Source organism: Rhinoraja longicauda, chromosome 28, assembly GCF_053455715.1.
Source record: "Rhinoraja longicauda isolate Sanriku21f chromosome 28, sRhiLon1.1, whole genome shotgun sequence".
NCBI classification, from domain to species: Eukaryota; Metazoa; Chordata; class Chondrichthyes; order Rajiformes; family Arhynchobatidae; genus Rhinoraja; species Rhinoraja longicauda.
This window is the reverse complement of record NC_135980.1, coordinates 16,291,508-16,311,524: the sequence shown is the minus strand read 5'-3', so window position 1 is coordinate 16,311,524 and position 20,017 is coordinate 16,291,508. Positions and strand designations below refer to the sequence as shown.

The window sequence follows — 20,017 nt, the reverse complement described above, 5'->3', positions numbered from 1 at the left end:
TCAGCTGCTTGAGAGAGAAGGGCTCTTGAGATCCATATTTCTGTGGAAAAGCAGCTGGAAGGTGAATGATACTACTTTCCAAGATGCATTTGTTGTTGGGAACTTGTGCATGAGTTAAACCACCTACAACTATGGACTGTGCTCTTATTAACATGCTGGTTATTGGTTAATCTGATTCTGGTTATTATTATGTATTTCAATATTTAATGAACTTGTTCGCAATTTTTAGGTGAGGCAACATTTACTTATTATCTACCTAGGATCAACAGAACATTTATCTATTTCTAAAAATAATAAGGATGAGAAAATAGAGAGAAAAATGAAATGCTAACCCCAATGTGATTCTTCCATTGAGTTTGAGTTTCATGTGGCCTGGGTGCTTCTCAAATTCCCATCAGTCTTTCTATCCAATTGTTTCCGTAGAGTTGTCTTGCTGACCCTGAGATCTCAAAAGTGCCCTTTTCTAAAAAAGTTACTAGGCCCTTCAATTAAACATCTATAAACTAACGAGAAACCTGAACACGTTATCCTCTCCCCAGCAAAGACTGTAAAGGGCCTATCCCACTTAGGCGATTTTTTAGGCAACTGCCAGCGACTGTCATAGTCGTAGCAGGTCGCCGAAAAATCGGCAACTGGACCACCCTACGACAATGTCTACGACAAGCTGCAACAACCTACCACCTAGTCGACATCATGCTACGGCAAGCTACCGACAACCGGCGACCCAATTGTCGCGACTTAGGACGTCCATCTACCACCCCACCTACGACCACACAGGCGGCAACCTACAACAACTGAAGTCAACCTACGTCTACCCGCGACAAGCTACGACCCTGTCGGTGACAAATGAAGACAATTCACGTCATTTTGGCCTCCTGGATTTGACGCCAGTACCTGTCGCCGGTTGACATAGGTAGTCGCCAATGGAATTCACCGAAGTCAGCACCAGCGACAGCCTACATCACCTGGCGGCAACCTATGACAGCACCTACATCAGGAGACGCAAGCTACGATGATTGGCATCAAACCAACAGTCGCCGAAAATGTTTTAATTCTCAAAATCCAGCGGCGACCAGAAAAACGCTATGACTCTTTGGAGACTACTCACAACCATACGGGCGAGACCGTGGCGACAGCCTTGTCGCCTGTGGTCGCCAAAAAAAATCGCCTAAGTAGGACAGGCCCTTAAGACATTCACATTGTTTCATCCTTATTCAGAAAATAAGTCACCTTGAGATACAATGTTATCAATATTTTAATGTTATTGTACTTTGTTTGAATTCTGTTACCCATCTTATTTATTGTTTGAACACTTTTCACAGCAACCCCAAACATTGTGTGTAATAAAATTTTGATTGAAATTGTCACTAAATTTTAGTATTTCACATATCCCTTACAACATAGATGAAGATCATTGCGTCAATGCCAAATAATAGAGCACTACCATTACCCAACTAACTTTCTCTGTAACCTCTGTACGCTCCCTGTAATCCACCAAATCATCCAGATTCTACCACTGACCTGCACAGTAGGGACAATTTGCATTGATCAATTAATTTACTAATCTGCAGGTCGTTACTATGTGGAAGGAAACTTGAGCAGACATGAGAAACTCCACGCTCACTTCACTGAGCCTTAGGATCAAAGCTATGATGCAGCAGCTCTGGCAGTGCCACCCTAACTTGGTCTGGTTTTGGGTGATCCCAGACTTTTCTTTGAGAAGTCTTTAATTTTCTTTGCCTTACTAAAAAAATTACTTTGAACTAACAGCTTATCTAAATCCTTCCTGGTCTGTTCATTTTCCCTTGATTTGTCTTGGGTCTCAGTTCAGTTTAAGGTTTGGAGAAGCTGAGTCATGGTACGACACATAGATAGTAGTGTTTTCTTCCCCTGGATGTTTTGCAGAATTGTGAAACTAGCTTCTACGTTACAAAAAACTTAACCAAGCCATCATCTCCCTCAGTTGATATTTCTCCCAGCAACAAGAATGATAAAACTCCAGTTGCTCAATTTCTGGGATACCATAGGTACTTTATCTGCTATTTGGTGACCCACCAGCTGAAAATTTGACAATACCAACTTCTTCCAAAGTTGTTCCAGGCAAATTGTACTACAGAGCAATACTGCTCTTAATGTTGGCGTTAATTTGATTTCATTGCATTGGATCATTGCCTTCCATCTCTGGGACATGACTTTGAATTCCATTTACACCAACAGGAGAGGAATCTCCTGGTTTTGTGTTGTACAGTACAATATTGCACTTAGTTTGTTGTTACATTTAGCAAATTAATTCAGTAGACCCATAGAAAGTCAAAGGAATTGATTTTGATCTGGATGTGAGGATAGTGGTAACAGTGAGAGGGCGTTGAATGGGCACAGTGAAAACAATTACAGTGCTGTGGGGAAAGAGAAGGGAAGAAATGAATGGCTCCGTTTATAAGAGGCATGTGTAGACCTGATGAGACAGATGGCTTCCCTCTGTTCCATAATGATTCTTTGTTCTAAACGGTGTATTAGGACATTAACAGGCATGTTTTTGAGTTTGGGCCTGAAACAATTGTTGGCAGGAGATATGAGTTAACCACCACTATTAACACAAGTTCCCAAAGTGGAAGGTCTTCCATTACTAAACTGGAAGGAAACATTGCCCTTTCCCTGTAGGGCACCTGTTGACATGAGCAAGTGAGTTCCACTAATTCCTCCATCTCTTTGCTTTTATTCACATTACATCAGATGTAGGGTTCCAAAGTCATAGAACACGATGACAGAATAATCCATCTCCAGTTCTTCCATTTTTGATCCCTTTACCAAACTCCTCCTCGAACCTCCCCATCACTAATTTTCATTCCCCTCCTCCTGGTTCTATCCACCTACTACCTACACATTTCACCTACCGGATCCCCTCCCCCATCAGGTTTAATCTGCCCTTCATCTCATCCTTAATGCTCCTCATCATCATCTTCCTTACTTATCAGATCCAGCACCTGTAGCTTTTGTATTACCACTTACAGTGCCCTCCATAATGTTTGGGACAAAGACCCATCATTTATTTATTTGTCTCTGTACTCCACAATTTGAGATTTGTAATAGAAAAGTGTGGTTAAAGTGCACATTGTCAGATTTTAATAAATGCTATTTTTATACTTTTTGGTTTCACCATGTAGAAATTACAGCAGTATTTATACATAGTTCCCCTATTTCAGGGCACCATAATGTTTGGGACACAGCAATGTCATGTAAATGAAAGTAGCCATGTTTAGTATTTTGTTGCATATTCTTTGCTTGCAATGACTGCTTGAAGTCTGCGATTCATGGACATCACCAGTTGCTGGGCGTCTTCTCTGGTGATGCTCTTCCAGGCTTGTATTGCAGCCATCTTTAGCTTATGCTTGTTTTGGGGCTAGTCCCCTTCAGTTTTCTCTTCAGCAGATAAAAGGCATGCTCAATTGGGTTCAGATCGGGTGATTGACTGGGCCACTCAAGAATTGACCATTTTTTAGCTTTGAAAAACTCCTTTGTGCTTTAGTAGTATGTTTGGGATCATTGCCTTGCTGCAGAATGAACCGCCGGCCAATGAGTTTTGAGGCATTTGTTTGAACTTGAGCAGATAGGATGTGTCTACACACTTCAGAATTCATTATGCTACTACCATCAGCAGTTGTATCATCATTGATAATAAGTGAGCTGATGAGCCTTCAGCAGCCATATATGCCCAGGCCATAACACCCCCACCACCATGTTTCACAGATGAGGTGGTATGCTTTAGATCTTGGGCAGTTCCTTCTCTCCTCAATACTTTGCTTTAGCCATCACTCTGACCAGTTAGTCTGACATCAGCGGTGGGGAAGATGCTGGAGTCAATTATAAAAGACGAAATTGCTGAGCATTTGGATAGCAGTAACAGGATCATTCCGAGTCAGCATGGATTTACGAAGGGGAAATTATGCTTGACAAATCTACGGGAATATTTTGAGGATGTAACTAGAAAAATTGACAGGGGAGAGTCGGTGGATGTGGTGTACCTCGACTTTCAGAAAGCCTTCGACAAGGTCCCACATAGGAGATTAGTGGGCAAAATTAGAGCACATTGTATTGGGGGAAGGGTACTGACATGGATAGAAAATTGGTTGACAGACAGAAAGCAAAGAGTGGGGATAAATGGGTCCCTTTCGGAATGGCAGGCAGTGACCAGTGGGGTACCGCAAGGTTCGGTGCTGGGACCCCAGCTATTTACGATATACATTAATGACTTAGATGAAGGGATTAAAAGTACCATTAGCAAATTTGCAGATGATACTAAGCTGGGGGGTAGTGTGAATTGTGAGGAAGATGCAATAAGGCTGCAGGGTGACTTGGACAGGTTGTGTGAGTGGGCGGATACATGGCAGATGCAGTTTAATGTAGATAAGTGTGAGGTTATTCACTTTGGAAGTAAGAATAGAAAGGCAGATTATTATCTGAATGGTGTCAAGTTAGGAAGAGGGGATGTTCAACGAGATCTGGGTGTCCTAGTGCATCAGTCACTGAAAAGAAGCATGCAGGTACAGCAGGCAGTGAAGAAAGCCAATGGAATGTTGGCCTTCGTAACAAGAGGAGTTGAGTATAGGAGCAAAGAGGTCCTTCTACAGTTGTACCGGGCCCTGGTGAGACCGCACCTGGAGTACTGTGTGCAGTTTTGGTCTCCAAATTTGAGGAAGGATATTCTTGCTATTGAGGGCGTGCAGCGTAGGTTCACTAGGTTGATTCCCGGAATGGCGGGTCTGTCGTATGTTGAAAGGCTGGAGCAATTAGGCTTGTATACACTGGAATTTAGAAGGATGAGGGGGGATCTTATTGAAACATATAAGATAATTAGGGGATTGGACACATTAGAGGCAGGAAACATGTTCCCAATGTTGGGGGAGTCCAGAACAAGGGGCCACAGTTTAAGAATAAGGGGTAGGCCATTTAGAACGGAGATGAGGAAGAACTTTTTCAGTTAGAGAGTGGTGAAGGTGTGGAATTCTCTGCCTCAGAAGGCAGTGGAGGCCAGTTCGTTGGATGCTTTCAAGAGAGAGCTGGATAGAGCTCTTAAGGATAGCGGAGTGAGGGGGTATGGGGAGAAGGCAGGAACGGGGTACTGATTGAGAGTGATCAGCCATGATCGCATTGAATGGCGGTGCTGGCTCGAAGGGCTGAATGGCCTACTCCTGCACCTATTGTCTATTGTCTATTGTCTATTGATATAAGTTAATCTTTGTCTCATCTGTCCACAAGACCTTTTTTTCCAGAACAGTGGTTGCTCATTTAAGTACTTCTTGGCAAACTGTAACCTGGCCATCCTATTTTTGCAGCTAACCAGTGGTTTGCATCTTGCAGTGCAGCCTCTGTATTTCTGTTCATGAAGTCTTCTGTGGACAGTGGTCATTGACAAATCCACACCTGACTCCTGAAGAATGTTTCTGATCTGTCAGACAGGTGTTTGGGGATTTTTCTCTTTGATAGAGAGAATTCTTCTGTCATCAGCCGTGGAGGTCTTCCTGGTTACTAATATTTGCGATTAGTAAGTTCACCAGTGCTCTCTTTCTTCTTAATGATGTTCCAAACAGTTGATTTTGGTAAGCCTAAGGTTTGGCTGATGTCTCTAACAGTTTTATTCTTGCTTCTCAGTCTCATAATGGCTTCTTTGACTTTCATTGGCACAACTTTGGTTCTCATGTTGATAAACAGCTATAAAAGTTTCCAAAGGTGATAGAAAGACTGGAGGAAAGACTAGGTGCTGAGAGCTCTCTTATATCTGCATTAAGGAGGCAATTAAACACACCTGAGCAATTACAAGCACCTGTGAAGCCATGTGTCCCAAACATTATGGTGCCCTGAAATGGGGGGACTATGTATAAACACAGCTGTAATTTCTACATGGTGAAACCAAAATGTATAAAAATGGCCTTTAATAAAATCTGACAATGTGCACTTTAACCAAATGTGATTTTTTCTATTACAAATCTAAAATTGTGGAGTACAGAGGCAAATAAATCAATGATGGCTTTGTCACAAACATTATGGAGGGCACTGTATTCCTCTCCAGTAGCTGTCGCCACCTTCACCCTCCCCTCTCTCTACCTGACTCCATCTGCTTTTGTTTTCTTCGTCCAACTTCACCTATCACCCTCTCAGTCGGACTAACACCTTCTGACCCTCTCTCACCCCTCTCCGTCTCCACTTTCAGTCATGATGCAGGGTCTCAACCTGAAACATCAATTCCTGATGCTGCTTAACCCGCTAAATTTCTCCAGCAGTTTCTTTTTCACTCTCCGATTGAATGGTCTTTGCTAGAAATTGCCCAGCTGTTGATAATCTTATTTGAAAGTATTCTCTTTCTAAAAAATTGGTCATTTACATGCATATCATACAGCATAGCAGTTCAATCTTTGAAGGTTTCATAAATACCATTATATGTATATTCCTGACACTGCCAGCAGAGGCTGCCATTTTGTCTGCCAACAGACTGAAAGGTTCAGGCCACCCACAGAGATGGCAGCGTGGTCTTTCACTAACCGGTCTGTGTTAAACTTCTCCAGGGATTGTGGGGATATACAGTGGCTAGAAATGAAATTTCAATCTTAATTACTTGGAACCAATGGTACAAGAAGGGTTTCTGTATTCCAGTATTGTGGAACCCATCTTGCAATATAAAACTTATTGAATTCATCACGTTTCTAGTTTGCAGGCAATATTTCAGAGCTTGATTTCTGTGTTTACCCGAACTGGACAATTGGTTTACTCTTGGATCACTTTACAGACATGCCTATATACATGCATTTTTCAAATTGCCCACAAAGTTGGGCATATTTCTAATTAGTGCAGTTCCTTCATAGTTTTGAGTCGTATTTTAAACAAGGTTACACTATTATTGTTTGTGTTTAATATATATACGCGTAGTAACTCAAAGTGTGACACAGTACAAAATACTCCAAAGCTCAAATAGGTCACATTAAAATTCTTGGTAGATCCACACACATGGAGATTTGTTTAAAGCAAATAACATCACCAAAGCAGAGGATGAGGATCATAAGCAATTAGAAGAAGGGACTATCAGAGACTGGAGAGAGATACATTGGAGCACATGGTGAGAAGTCAGGACAGACACAAAATGCGAGAGTAACTCAGCGGGACAGGCAGCATCTCTGGAGAGAAGGAATGGGTGACGGTTTGGGTCGAGACCCATCTTCAGTCAGGAGATATGCTTAACAATTTCATAATTAATCTAAAAAATAATCTATTGGAACTATGGTGCATTCTTTGATTGTATGCTCATGTGGACTAGCTGCCGAGTATATTCAGTCAAATTATTAAAGAAAGTGAAAGCTTGTCAATGGAAATCAAAATTAACAAAGGTGTTGGATCTGTGAAAGACAAACCTTGGTGAGACCTATTTGGTGCCTTTTGTACCAACAGTCTTCTTAAAGATGCTTGCGATGCTTCTACCTATGGAGTTGGGGCAATGAGTAACCACATCTCAGACAAGAGTAGCTAGCCGATTATCTGAGATAGACAATAGACAATAGGTGCAGGAGGAGCCCATTCGGCCCTTCGAGCCAGCACCGCCATTTAATGTGATCATGGCTGATCATTCTCAATCAGTACCCCGTTCCTGCCTTCTCCCCATACCCCCTGACTCCACTATCCTTAAGAGCTCTATCCAGCTCTCTCTTGAATGCATTCAGAGAATTGGCCTCCTCTGCCTTCTGAGGCAGAGAATTCCACAGATTCACAACTCTCTGACTGAAAATGTTTTTCCTCATCTCAGTTCTAAATGGCCTACCCCTTATTCTTAAACTGTGGCCCCTTGTTCTGGACTCCCCCAACATTGGGAACATGTTTCCTGCCTCTAACATGTCCAACCCCTTAATAATCTTATACGTTTCGATAAGATCTCCTCTCACCCTTCTAAATTCCAGTGTATACAAGTCTAGTCGCTCCAGTCTTTCAACATATGATAGTCCCGCCATTCTGGGAATTAACTTAGTAAACCTACGCTGCACGCTCTCAATAGCAAGAATATCCTTCCTCAAATTTGGAGACCAAAACTGCACACAGTACTCCAGGTGCGGTCTCACTAGGGCCCTGTACAACTGCAGAAGGACCTCTTTGCTCCAATACTCAACTCCTCTTGTTATGAAGGCCAACATTCCATTGGCTTTCTTCACTGCCTGCTGTACCTATATGCTTCCTTTCAGTGACTGATGCACTAGGCCACCCAGATCTCGTTGTACGTCCCCTGTTCCTAACTTGACGCCATTCAGATAATACTCTGCCTTCCTATTCTTACCACCAAAGTGGATAACCTCACACTTATCCACATTAAACTGCATCTGCCATGCATTCGCCTACTCACACAACCTGTCCAAGTCACCCTGCAACCTCATAGCATCTTCATCACAGTTCACACTACCACCCAGCTTTGTATCATCTGCAAATTTGCTAATGTATATTGTAAATAGCTGCGGTCCCAGCACCGAGCCTTGCGGTACCCCACTAGTTACTGCCTGACATTCTGAAAGGGACCCATTTATCCCCACTCTTTGCTTTCTGTCTGTCAACCAATTTTCTATCCATGTCAGTACCCTACCTCCAATACCATGTGCTCTAATTTTGCCCACTAATCTCCTATGTGGAACAATAGACAATAGACAATAGACAATAGGTGCAGGAGTAGGCCATTCAGCCCTTCGAGCCAGCACCGCCATTCAATGCGATCATGGCTGATCACTCTCAATCAGTACCCCGTTCCTGCCTTCTCCCCATACCCCCTCACTCCGCTATCCTTAAGAGCTCTATCCAGCTCTCTCTTGAAAGCATCCAACGAACTGGCCTCCACTGCCTTCTGAGGCAGAGAATTCCACACCTTCACCACCCTCTGACTGAAAAAGTTCTTCCTCATCTCCGTTCTAAATGGCCTACCCCTTATTCTTAAACTGTGGCCCCTTGTTCTGGACTCCCCCAACATTGGGAACATGTTATCTGCCTCTAATGTGTCCAATCCCCTAATTATCTTATATGTTTCAATAAGATCCCCCCTCATCCTTCTAAATTCCAGTGTATACAAGCCCAATCGCTCCAGCCTTTCAACATACGACAGTCCCGCCATTCCGGGAATTAACCTAGTGAACCTACGCTGCACGCCCTCCATAGCAAGAATATCCTTCCTCAAATTTGGAGACCAAAACTGCACACAGTACTCCAGGTGCGGTCTCACCAGGGCCCGGTACAACTGTAGAAGGACCTCTTTGCTCCTATACTCAACTCCTCTTGTTACGAAGGCCAACATTCCATTGGCTTTCTTCACTGCCTGCTGTACCTGCATGCTTCCTTTCATTGACTGATGCACTAGGACACCCAGATCTCGTTGAACTCCCCCTCCTCCTAAATTGACACCATTCAGATAATAATCTGCCTTTCTATTCTTACTTCCAAAGTGAATAACCTCACACTTATCTACATTAAACTGCATCTGCCATGTATCCGCCCACTCACACAACCTGTCCAAGTCACCCTGCAGCCTTATTGCATCTTCCTCACAATTCACACTACCCCCCAACTTAGTATCATCTGCAAATTTGCTAATGGTACTTTTAATCCCTTCGTCTAAGTCATTAATGTATATCGTAAATAGCTGGGGTCCCAGCACCGAACCTCGCGGTACCCCACTGGTCACTGCCTGCCATTCCGAAAGGGACCCATTTATCCCCACTCTTTGCTTTCTGTCTGTCAACCAATTTTCTATCCATGTCAGTACCCTACCCCCAATACCATGTGCCCTAATTTTGCCCACTAATCTCCTATGTGGGACCTTGTCAAAGGCTTTCTGAAAGTCAAGGTACACCACATCCACCGGCTCTCCCCTGTCAATTTTCCTGGTTACAACCTCAAAGAATTCCAGAAGATTAGTCAAGCATGATTTCCCCTTCGTAAATCCATGCTGAAAAGATGTCTTCATTTGTTAGGGATCGAGGGTTCCCCTCTTCTATCATTGATGAGGCCCTCTCACCTGGCTCCTCGTTATCCTGCAGCTCCACTCTTATTCCCCCTACCCCAATCACAAGGGACAGAGTCCCCCTAGTCCTCACCTTTTACCCCATCAGCTGTCAAATACAGCACGTAATCCTCTGAAATTTTCGCGACCTCCAATGGGATCCCACCCATCTTCCCATTCCCACCCCTTTGACTTTCCGCAGAGACCATTCTGAATGAATGAATCAATGAATGAATGATACTACATTGTCACATTTGTCAAGTCACAGTGATATTCTTTGTTTTGCATACCCAATGTATGCAGAGAGTCACCACATGTATGCAGAGAGTCACCACATGAAGGGCGCCGACAATGTTACAAGTATTCCATTTTAACACAAACCATTTTTAACACATTCCAGGCTGTGTCCTCCATTGTTCTCCCTCTCGAGTGGCCTCCCAGACCGGGTCCCCCTATGTTCTCCCTCTCGGCAGTTCTCCCACGCCAGATCCCCCTTTGTTCTTCCATTCGGTGTGTCCGCAACTCCATGGTTCACATCCCTCCCACCCAAACCACACCCTCCCTGGGTAAATTCCCCTGTAACCGCAGGAGATGCAAAGAGATGCGGTCCCTATACCTCCTCCCTCAACTCCATCAGAGGATCCCAACAGTCATTTCAGGTGAGGCAGAGGTTCACTTGCACCTCTTAATCCTCATCTCATGTATCTGTTGTTCTCGCTGTGAACTATATATCGATGAAACCAAGCGCAGACTGGGTATTCGTTTCATTGAACACCTATAAATCAGTCTGTCTTGACCTACGCATCTCCCAGTTGCCAAACATTATAACTCCCCAACCTTTTCCCATACTGACCATTCTGACCTGGGCCTCCTCCACTGTAAGAGTGACGCCACATGCAAAATGGAGGAACAGCACCTCATATCTTGCTTGTGCAGCTTATAACCCAGCAGTATGAATATTGATTTATCTACTTTTAAGTAACCCTTGCATTCCCTCTCTCTTCATCCCTCCCCCACCCCAGTCGTCTTGCTAGTTTCACCGTTCGTATCCCTTCATTAAGCTCTTAAAGATAGCGGAGTCAAGGGAAATGGGGAGAAGGCAGGAACGGGGTACTGATTGTGAATGATCAGCCATGATCACATTGAATGGAGGTACTGGCTTGAAGGGCTGAATGGCCTACTCCTGCGCCTATTGTCTATTGTCTATTATCACCTCTGCCAACAATGGACCATTGTGAGCTCCACCTTTTCTGGGTCATCAGTGCCGGGTCTGATTTGTTCTGTACCTTTTCACACCTCTAGTTTCCCTCTTCCCTGACTCAGTCTGAAGAAGAGTCTCAACCTGAAACGTCACATATTCCTTTTCTGCAGAGATGCTGCTTGACCCGTTGAGTTACTCCCAACATTTTGTGTCTATTATCGATGATATGAATGACCTGGCCATTAGATGTCAGTATTGTGGAAGCGCCATAAATCATCAGTCTAGGTCTGGAAGTGGTTATAAGACCATTCCTGTGTGCCCGTAAAGATTATCTGTAAAAAGTGTGGTCAATCATGTAGTATTAATCAAAACTCGCACAGGTGGTTGCAACAATACTGCTAGTCTGAAGGTCAGGGGCCATCATATACAGACAACAGAGAAATATATTTGTCTTATATAGTCCATAGCTTACACCATCTCTTGTTCAACAATTTATGCAGAGCAATTTGGAATGCAGCTCAATTTTACTTCTCAATACCACTCAAATGAAGAAATAGAAAGAACAGTTTGCACGGCAAAAGAGGTTTTGAAGATTATGCTGTGGAACGGCGATTGAGCAGAACAGCAATATGTCAAAGCCACATTTCCTCTCAGCTATCTACATTCCAATCTTGCGGCTGTGACTCAAAACTCAGTGAAGAGGTTTACACAAGGAGAAGTTTGGTCTGAATTATAGATCTTATATACTGGCACCTCGCAGAAGATCAGAGATACAAGATGGTTTATTGCGGAAATAATGTTGTATGGTTAAATAATTAGCTTGTGAAGATTGGTGAGAAACTCAAGCGTGCACGTAGACCTCTTACTGCTTCTGTACAATGCAGGGAGTGTGGCCAAGAAGGCTGTGTGGTCAAATTTGGTCCAGTTGTTCAAAGCTTTCAAAGAAATAGAGATGGTTGAAAGCTTGATGTTCCAAGGAGCTAATGTCATAAGTTCATTCATTATAGGAGCAGAATTAGTCTATTTGCCCCATCAAGTCTTTTATGCCATTCAATCATGCTTGATCTATCTATCTATCTCAACCCCATTCTCCGGCCTTCTCCTCGCAACCCCTGACAGCCGCACTAATCAAGAATCTGTCAATCTCTCCCTTGAAAATCACCAGCAACTTGTCCTGGACCAGCCATATCAAAACAATGGCCGAAACCACATCTCTACTTTCTTAAAAGGTTTAGTATGTTCAACATGTCCCCAACTCTCAAAACTTCTACAGATGCGCCGTAAAAAGCATTTTATCGGGATGCACCACAGAATGGTTTGACAACAGCTCTACCCAAGACCGCAAGAAATTGCAGAGATTTGTAGACATAGCCCAAACCATCACACAAACTAACCTCCATTCAATTGACTCCATGTACACTTCACGCTGCCTCGGCAAGGCCACCAACATAATCAAGCATGAGTCTCACCAAGCAAACGCCCTCTTCTCCTCCCTCCCATCAGGCAAGAGATACAGAAATGTGAAGACGCGTCCTTCCAGATTCAGGAACAGCTTCTTCCCAGCTGTTATAAGGGAACTGAACCATCCTACCACCAACTAGAGAGCAGTCCTGATCTACCACCTAACTCATTGGAGACCTTCAGACTATCTTAAATCAGACTTCATTTGACTTGTTCTTGCAGTAAACCTTATACACTTTATCCTGTATCTGTACCCTGTGGTCAACTTGATTGTAATCATGTGTAGTCTTTCCGCTGACTGGATCGCATGCAACAAAAAAGCTTTTCATTGCACCTCAGTACACGTGCCAATTAACTAAACTAAACTAAACTAAATTTTACAGTTTTTCCATTTAAAAATCCTGAGGACAGTCAAGAAAAGCAAACAATCATTGGATTCAGTGATGGATGCTACAACATCTGGCAATATCCTGAGTTCAACAAAAGTAACAAAAGAACCATTGCAACTAACCCGTTGTAATAAATGTCTGTAAAATTTGCAACTACAATAAAATTCTGATAAATTAGCATTCTTTCAATTTTCATGGAGCTGGATTAGCCGATTTTCCACATATGATTTTATTTCTATTAACTTTTAATTCACGTTTTTGATGTTACACAGTACTAAAATTAATTTTCCAGTAAACCAATAAGTTTAAGGAGAGTATGGAAAACAGGGCTTAGTGAAGCTTAGGAACTAGATCCCTGGTGAGTTAAGGGGAGTGTGGCAAACAGTTCCTGGTGTGTCATATGCCGAACTATCAGAATTTCTGAATTGTCGAATGGTGGATTACCAGACTTTTATTGTATGTTAAACCAGTTGATATAGTTTTTTTAAAAAGGGAATCGGAGAGAATTTGTTAAAAACTATAATTCATATTTTAAAGTTGTCTTCCCTTTTAAGGGTTGGGTCACATGACTGACCCATCTCTACGCTGCAACGACGTGCAATGTTACAGAGCAGGCTGGGAAGGCCTCATGAATAAACTGCGCAAGTCTTTTGAGCTAGTGTTTCATTTATATTAGTCTGCACATTTTATAGGGACTTTGTAAAGAATGCACTGACCACACTTTTCACACCATTTGAAGCTATCAGTGGTGGCCATTATATTATGTTGGTGCAAAGAGGAAACACACTGATCGCATCATACATAGATGATGTTTTAGACTTCTTTCCCTGACTTTTGCTGAAAAGCTGAAGATGATTTCAGAAAGATGCCTTTTTTTTCTTCTGATATTCTTCACTGAGGAAGGTTATGTGTTGATGAGCAGAGAGCTTTTCCTTTAATGAGCAAAACTCTGACAAACTTGGTCCATTTCACTTCCTGATAACAAGATTCATCAAGGGAAAGTTTGGGCAATCGCTGCAAACTAACTCTTTTCTCTTTCAATGTCAAGTTCTGACAAAGCTTTTTTATTCCATGGTGCTGCCATTTGGTGCACCAATGGTACAGTCATTTTTGTATTTTTAACTTTTATGCTTAATTTCTTTTTCTTATTATATAACTCTTATGATGATGTGTTTGCTGCTCAGACTCCCTGTAATTGTGGTACATTTCCTGTGTGTGTCTGGAGGTCAAACCAATTAAAATATGAAAAATCCATTGATTATTACGCTCTTTCTTCTGTGATCATTATAAACACATCCAGCCTGTCTATAAAACACTGAGAATCTATCACTTTCCTCCTTTGTAGAAAATAAATATCCCATTATTTTTTGTATCATGGAGCTGACCTCTATGCTCTCAGCTCCCGTAAAGGAATTTGGGTGCACATATGTAAGACTTGTTCATGAGAATGAAGTCATGTAACTCAAGCTACTTTATGTTCTTGCAAATTTGTTAAAAGGGTTGTATTCTACCTCTCATGAGAAAATGTGATTTTTGTTTAGAGTCATAGAGTGATACAGTGTGGAAACAGGCCCTTCGGCCCAACTTGCCCACACGTGTTGTGTCAACACATCAACATGTCCCAGCTACATTAGTCCCACCTGCCATCATTTGGTTCATATCCTTCCAAACCTGTCCCATCCATGTATCTGTCTCACTGCTTCTTAAATGTTGGGATTGTCCCTGCCTCAACTACCTCCCCTGGCAGCTTGTTCCATACATCCACCACCCTCTGTGTGAAAAAGTTACTCCTCAGATTCCTATTAAATCTTTTCCTTCACCTTAAACCTACATCCTCTGGTCCTCGGTTCACCTTCTCTGGGCAAGAGACTCTGTGCATCTACCTGATCTATTCCTCTCATGATCTTATACACCTCTAAACGATCATCCCTCATCCTCCAGCGCTCCAAGGAATAGAGTCCCAGCATGCTCAACCTCTCCCTATAGCTCAGACCCTCTAGTCCTGGCAACATCTTCATAAATCTTCTTTGTACTCTTTCCACCTTGACAACATCTTTCCTATAACACGGTACCCAGAACTGAACACAATACTCTAAATGTGGCCTCACCAACATCTTATACGACTAACATGACCTCCCAATTAGTCTGGTTGATGAAGGCCAGTGCCAAAAACCTTTTTGACCTCCCGATCTACCTGCGACTCCATCTTCAGGGAGCTATGCACCTGCACTCCTAGATCCCTCTGCTCTACAACACTACCCAGAGCCCTACCATTCACTGTGTAGCTCCTGCTTCCCAAAATGCAACACCTCACATTTTCCTGCATTAAATTCCATCAACCATTCCTCAGCCCACTTGGCCAATTGATCAAGATCCTGCTGCAATTGCCACAACATCTTCACTATCTGCTAGACCATCCACTTTTGTATCATCTGCAAACTTACTAATCTTGCCGTGTATGTTCTCATCCAAATCATTGATATAGATGACAAACAGTAACTGGCCCAGCACTGAGCCCTAAGGCACACCACTAGTCACAGGCCACTAGTCCGAGAAGCAACTTTCCACCATCACCCTCTGCTTCCTTCCATGAAGCCAATTTTCTATCTATTCAGCTATCTCTCCTTGGATCCCATGTGATCTAACCTTCCAGAGCAGCCTACCATGAAGAACCTTGTCAAATGCTTTACTGAAGTCCATATATACAACATCTACTGCTCTGCCCTCATCGGCCTTTTTGGTCACGTCTACAAAAAACTCAAATCAGATTTGCGAGACACGACCTCTCATGTACAAAACCAAACCGACTATCCCTAATCGGCCCTTGACCATCTAAAGGCCTGTATATCCCATCCCTCCGAATACCCTCCAGTAACTTTCCAACTACAGATGTTAAGCTCACTGGCCGAGTTCCAATAATTTTCCCTGCAGCCCTTCTTGAATAAAGGCACACATTTGCCACCCTCCAGTCTTTCGGCACCTCTCCTGCATTTAAAGACGACTCGTAAATTTCAACCAGGGCTCCCGCAATTTCCTCTGTGGATGTTCATAATGTCCTTGGATATATATGATCAGGACCTGGAGATTTGTCTACCTTCAGACGCGATAGTACTTTTAGCACCTTAGTTTGTTTGTGCAAATTGCATGTCTTTCAGTAAGCAAGGATATTTGTAGCTGTATAGGGTAATGCAAGACTCAGCCCCTGCCCTATACTAGCATTCTGATTCTGTCAGTCGTTTAACTGTGTTGTCTTTCAGTCGACAACGTGCCGCAAATAACCAATTACAGCTGATCTACAGTTTCTGCAAACATGACTGAAGTTGAGCAGTTTAAAATAAATTTTACGTTCCATGTTTCAGTTTTTGAAAGTTTTGTGGAAATAAATAATTCATCATTAACTATTATTAAAACTCTAAAACTCAGACCGCCCTTCATTCAGCCCATTCATTTTAGGGCTCCAGTCCAAAAGCACAATGGTTATTATTACATCGGTGACGCTGCAAAGATCCTCTCCCCCATTTGATGCTTGGTTCTTCTTTCTAAAGACTATACAGGTTTTTACCAAGTCAATCAGCAGCTGTAGAAATAATTGCATGCCATGTGAAGGCGTTTGGTCCAATTATATTAAGGATTCTACACCCAGGGTTAGAATAAAATAACTCTCAATTAGTTCCCCCGAGACCTACATAGCAGTGCTACATTAAAACACAACGGTCAAAAGGTCCCAAGTTCAGTCAGAGTACCAGGATAATTTGGATTGCTGTATTTGGGTCTTGGAGCTAAACATTGGCCAAGGATCTGCTCCTGAACACTGAGCCTTGGTTGAAAGTCACTGGGTGAGAACACAAATGTTCTTGGTTGCTCTGTTTTCTGTGAAGGGGTCAAGTTGTCTAAAAGTATGTACTGTCTAAGTTCAAACATGAAGAAAGAGGATTTGGGCAGGTACCTGGAAAACAATTTCAAGATTTGATTCAACTAAACAAGAAAATTGAAGGAAAATATTGTTAGGTTCATAAATTTGGAGCGCAATTGGATTGATTTTCTTTGTTGATATCGAATAGCATGTTCAATGAAATGGATTATCATTAGTGTCAAATTATCTTTGATTGCCGATCAGCTAACATAACATGAAATATGATTCAAATCTGGTGTTTACCTAGATTATAGGCTCAGCCTCTCATTGGATATGTTTGTTGAGACATCTCATGTCTGTCAAGTGACACTCATTTTGTTTGCTTGGTTTTCTGACTTCCTATTTCCCGGAAGTTGCATTGACCATCCTTGGAATCCCAAGATTCCCAGATCAGGACACAGCAGCCAAGGGAAACATCAATCCTGCATCCATGCCTGCCAACCCCATGAGAATTTTGTTAAAATGATCTATTTATCTAGCTTTGTTTTTATGTAAACCATTTCTGTGTAATGTTTGAAAATCATGATTTTTCCAGTTCAATTAGCCTTCTGTTTATCGATACATAGTACATGTAGTATAGTTTTAATAACTGCATTTGAGCTGCAAGACTAGTTACATGCCTTCTGTGTTAAATTTCCAACTGATAGGTTTCATATTGAAACCTATCATCCTGAAATCCAATCCTCCCCTTAAATTCAATTTAATGAAAAGTTCTCTACATGCCAACTTGAATGATGTGGCAAGTTTGAACAGAGATTCAGTCGTGATCTCACCAGAGCAAAACTCTCTTGAGATCATGGGAAGCAGTAGAAATTTGGCATTAAAGTCCAAAGCATGTCTCCAAAAATTTAAACATTTTAAACTTTATATTAATAAATAACTATTACTTGTCAGAATTTTTGACGTCTAAGCATTTTCATGTTCAACAGCAGCAGTTTTTTGTTTTACAGAATTTTAATTTGGGATTTTTAACAATATCTTGTCTAAGTAATTGAATACAATGCAATACAATGCAGACAGTTTTAGCAAATTTTCTAACTTTTGGAAATTCAGTATTCCTGAGCATTGTTTACAGCAGTTAAAAAATCCCATTATTTGGATCACCTGTCGCATCAAATCTGAACAGGAACAGAAGTAGGTAATGTGACATCATAAGTTTGTTCTGCCATTAAATTAGATCATGTCTCATTTCTTTGCTCACTCAATTTACCATCTTGGTGGCATATTTATCAATACGCCCAGTGAATAAAAATCCGTTGAGGATGTATCACCTTCCCTTTCCATCTTAATCATCTCATGTAAGATACAGGTAAAGGTTTGCCCATCTGGAATTTCACAAACAAGCATGCTGCAGTAATTGGCGCATTAGAGGGAGTGGCAGGCCCAGTGATAGGATCATGCTGATGGGATTAGATGGGTTAGATGAGAGACAGCATTGAAAGAGTACTGTGGAAGATGGAGGGCACAGCATTGGGCCAACATTACATTAAACTCCATCTGTTGCATAGGACATGTGCTTTTACTGTGTGTGACAAAAGTTATTAAGATACTGGTAAGTGTGGCTTTTAATATTTGGATTAAATGGTAAAGGTTGCCTTCCTTCAGTAAAAACAATTTTTTATTTTTTTTTAATAATCTGATTTTTTTAAATTAATATTTTAGAAACATTGATTTAGAGGGGGAAACATATACACTTAGATTTTAATTCCAAGATAATGTATGTTTTTTTAAATATTTAATTTTTGTACTTGTGATCACATGCTTGGAATCAATTTATCTCTGAGCTCTTTTTCAAAAATGCTGATAATTTTAAAAATAAAAAATCAGTTGAAAGTATGTACCCTTCTTTCTAACTCAGGAAATATGCACAAACAAAACTGAGCATGGGGAATTCATAGTTTGGGAAGCATCCAACTCTTAAACCCAAGAGCTTGTATTTTTTAATTTGGACTTGTCCCGTTTGAATTTCATGAGACTAGATGTTGAGAACAGGCTGCTCCCTGTGCTACACATACATTAAACAATGTCTCAGAAACAAAAGGCATAGTTATCCTTCCATCAAATATTTCAGAAAGTAAACAAATACAAAATGTATACAACTTTTAGGTGTGCATTTCCTATTATTATAAGGAATGATTGTTAATTGAAACGTTTGTTTGACCCATTGTATTTATAGCCATGATTTCATTTACTTTTTGGAAATGTATGTGTTCATTTCTTATTCCTCCGTACCCCACTGAGACACATCTATTTTCTTTCAATCATAGCAACAAATAAATAAATGACACAGGAGGAGACCATTTTATCTAAAATAAAAACAATATAGATTATTCTCACTTTCAAGTTGTTGGTACAGCTTTCTTGGACCTGGCATATCAACTAGATATGCTCCTGGTATATCTAATTTTTCAAAGTGCCATGGAGATCTCTGCTCCACTAGCAATTCAGGTCATGGGTTTCAGACCACCACCAAACCTTGGTAGATTTCACTTCTGTTAACCTCTCTAATCCTTCTATTAATAACCTTAAATCGATGCCACTTATTGACTGAAGGAAATACCTATTACAGTACTACTTGTTCAACATATGTAGACCTCTCAATGTTTGGTACATCTTTTCAGTTCCAAAGTAAATAATTCCAGATTAGCCAGTCTCTCCTCGTAACTAAAATTCTTCTGCCCCTGCAATACCTCTATAAAACTCCCCCAAAGCTCACCAGTGCTTTCATATTTAAGTTTAAAAATACTCAAAACGCTTCCACAGCTATTTCTTCCTTCCACCATTCCCCTGTGCAGGTCACCCTGACTACTGTTGCACTCTCATCTACTGAAGCACATTGTCTGCCCAGCTGGCTGTCGATAAGTGCAAGTGTGGAGTGAATCCACTCCTCATCCAATGCTCCGCTTGCACATGAACCTGGCTCTTACCTCATGGAGGCTGTCTATAATATAGGCCAGCTTTCCCAAGGTTGACCTTAAATTCTGACTAGCTCAGTGTCATACCTGGGAATATGTCGACCTTCAGAGCTATTAATTTCT

The 20,017-nt window shown here is 41.6% G+C and overlaps 1 protein-coding gene across 7 annotated transcripts in view; it reads left to right on the top strand.

The window, feature by feature from the left end:
- Nucleotides 1-20,017, top strand: part of eps15l1a (epidermal growth factor receptor pathway substrate 15-like 1a) — a 207,958-nt gene that overhangs the window by 177,889 nt on the left and 10,052 nt on the right. The gene's annotated exons all lie outside the window — the stretch shown is intronic.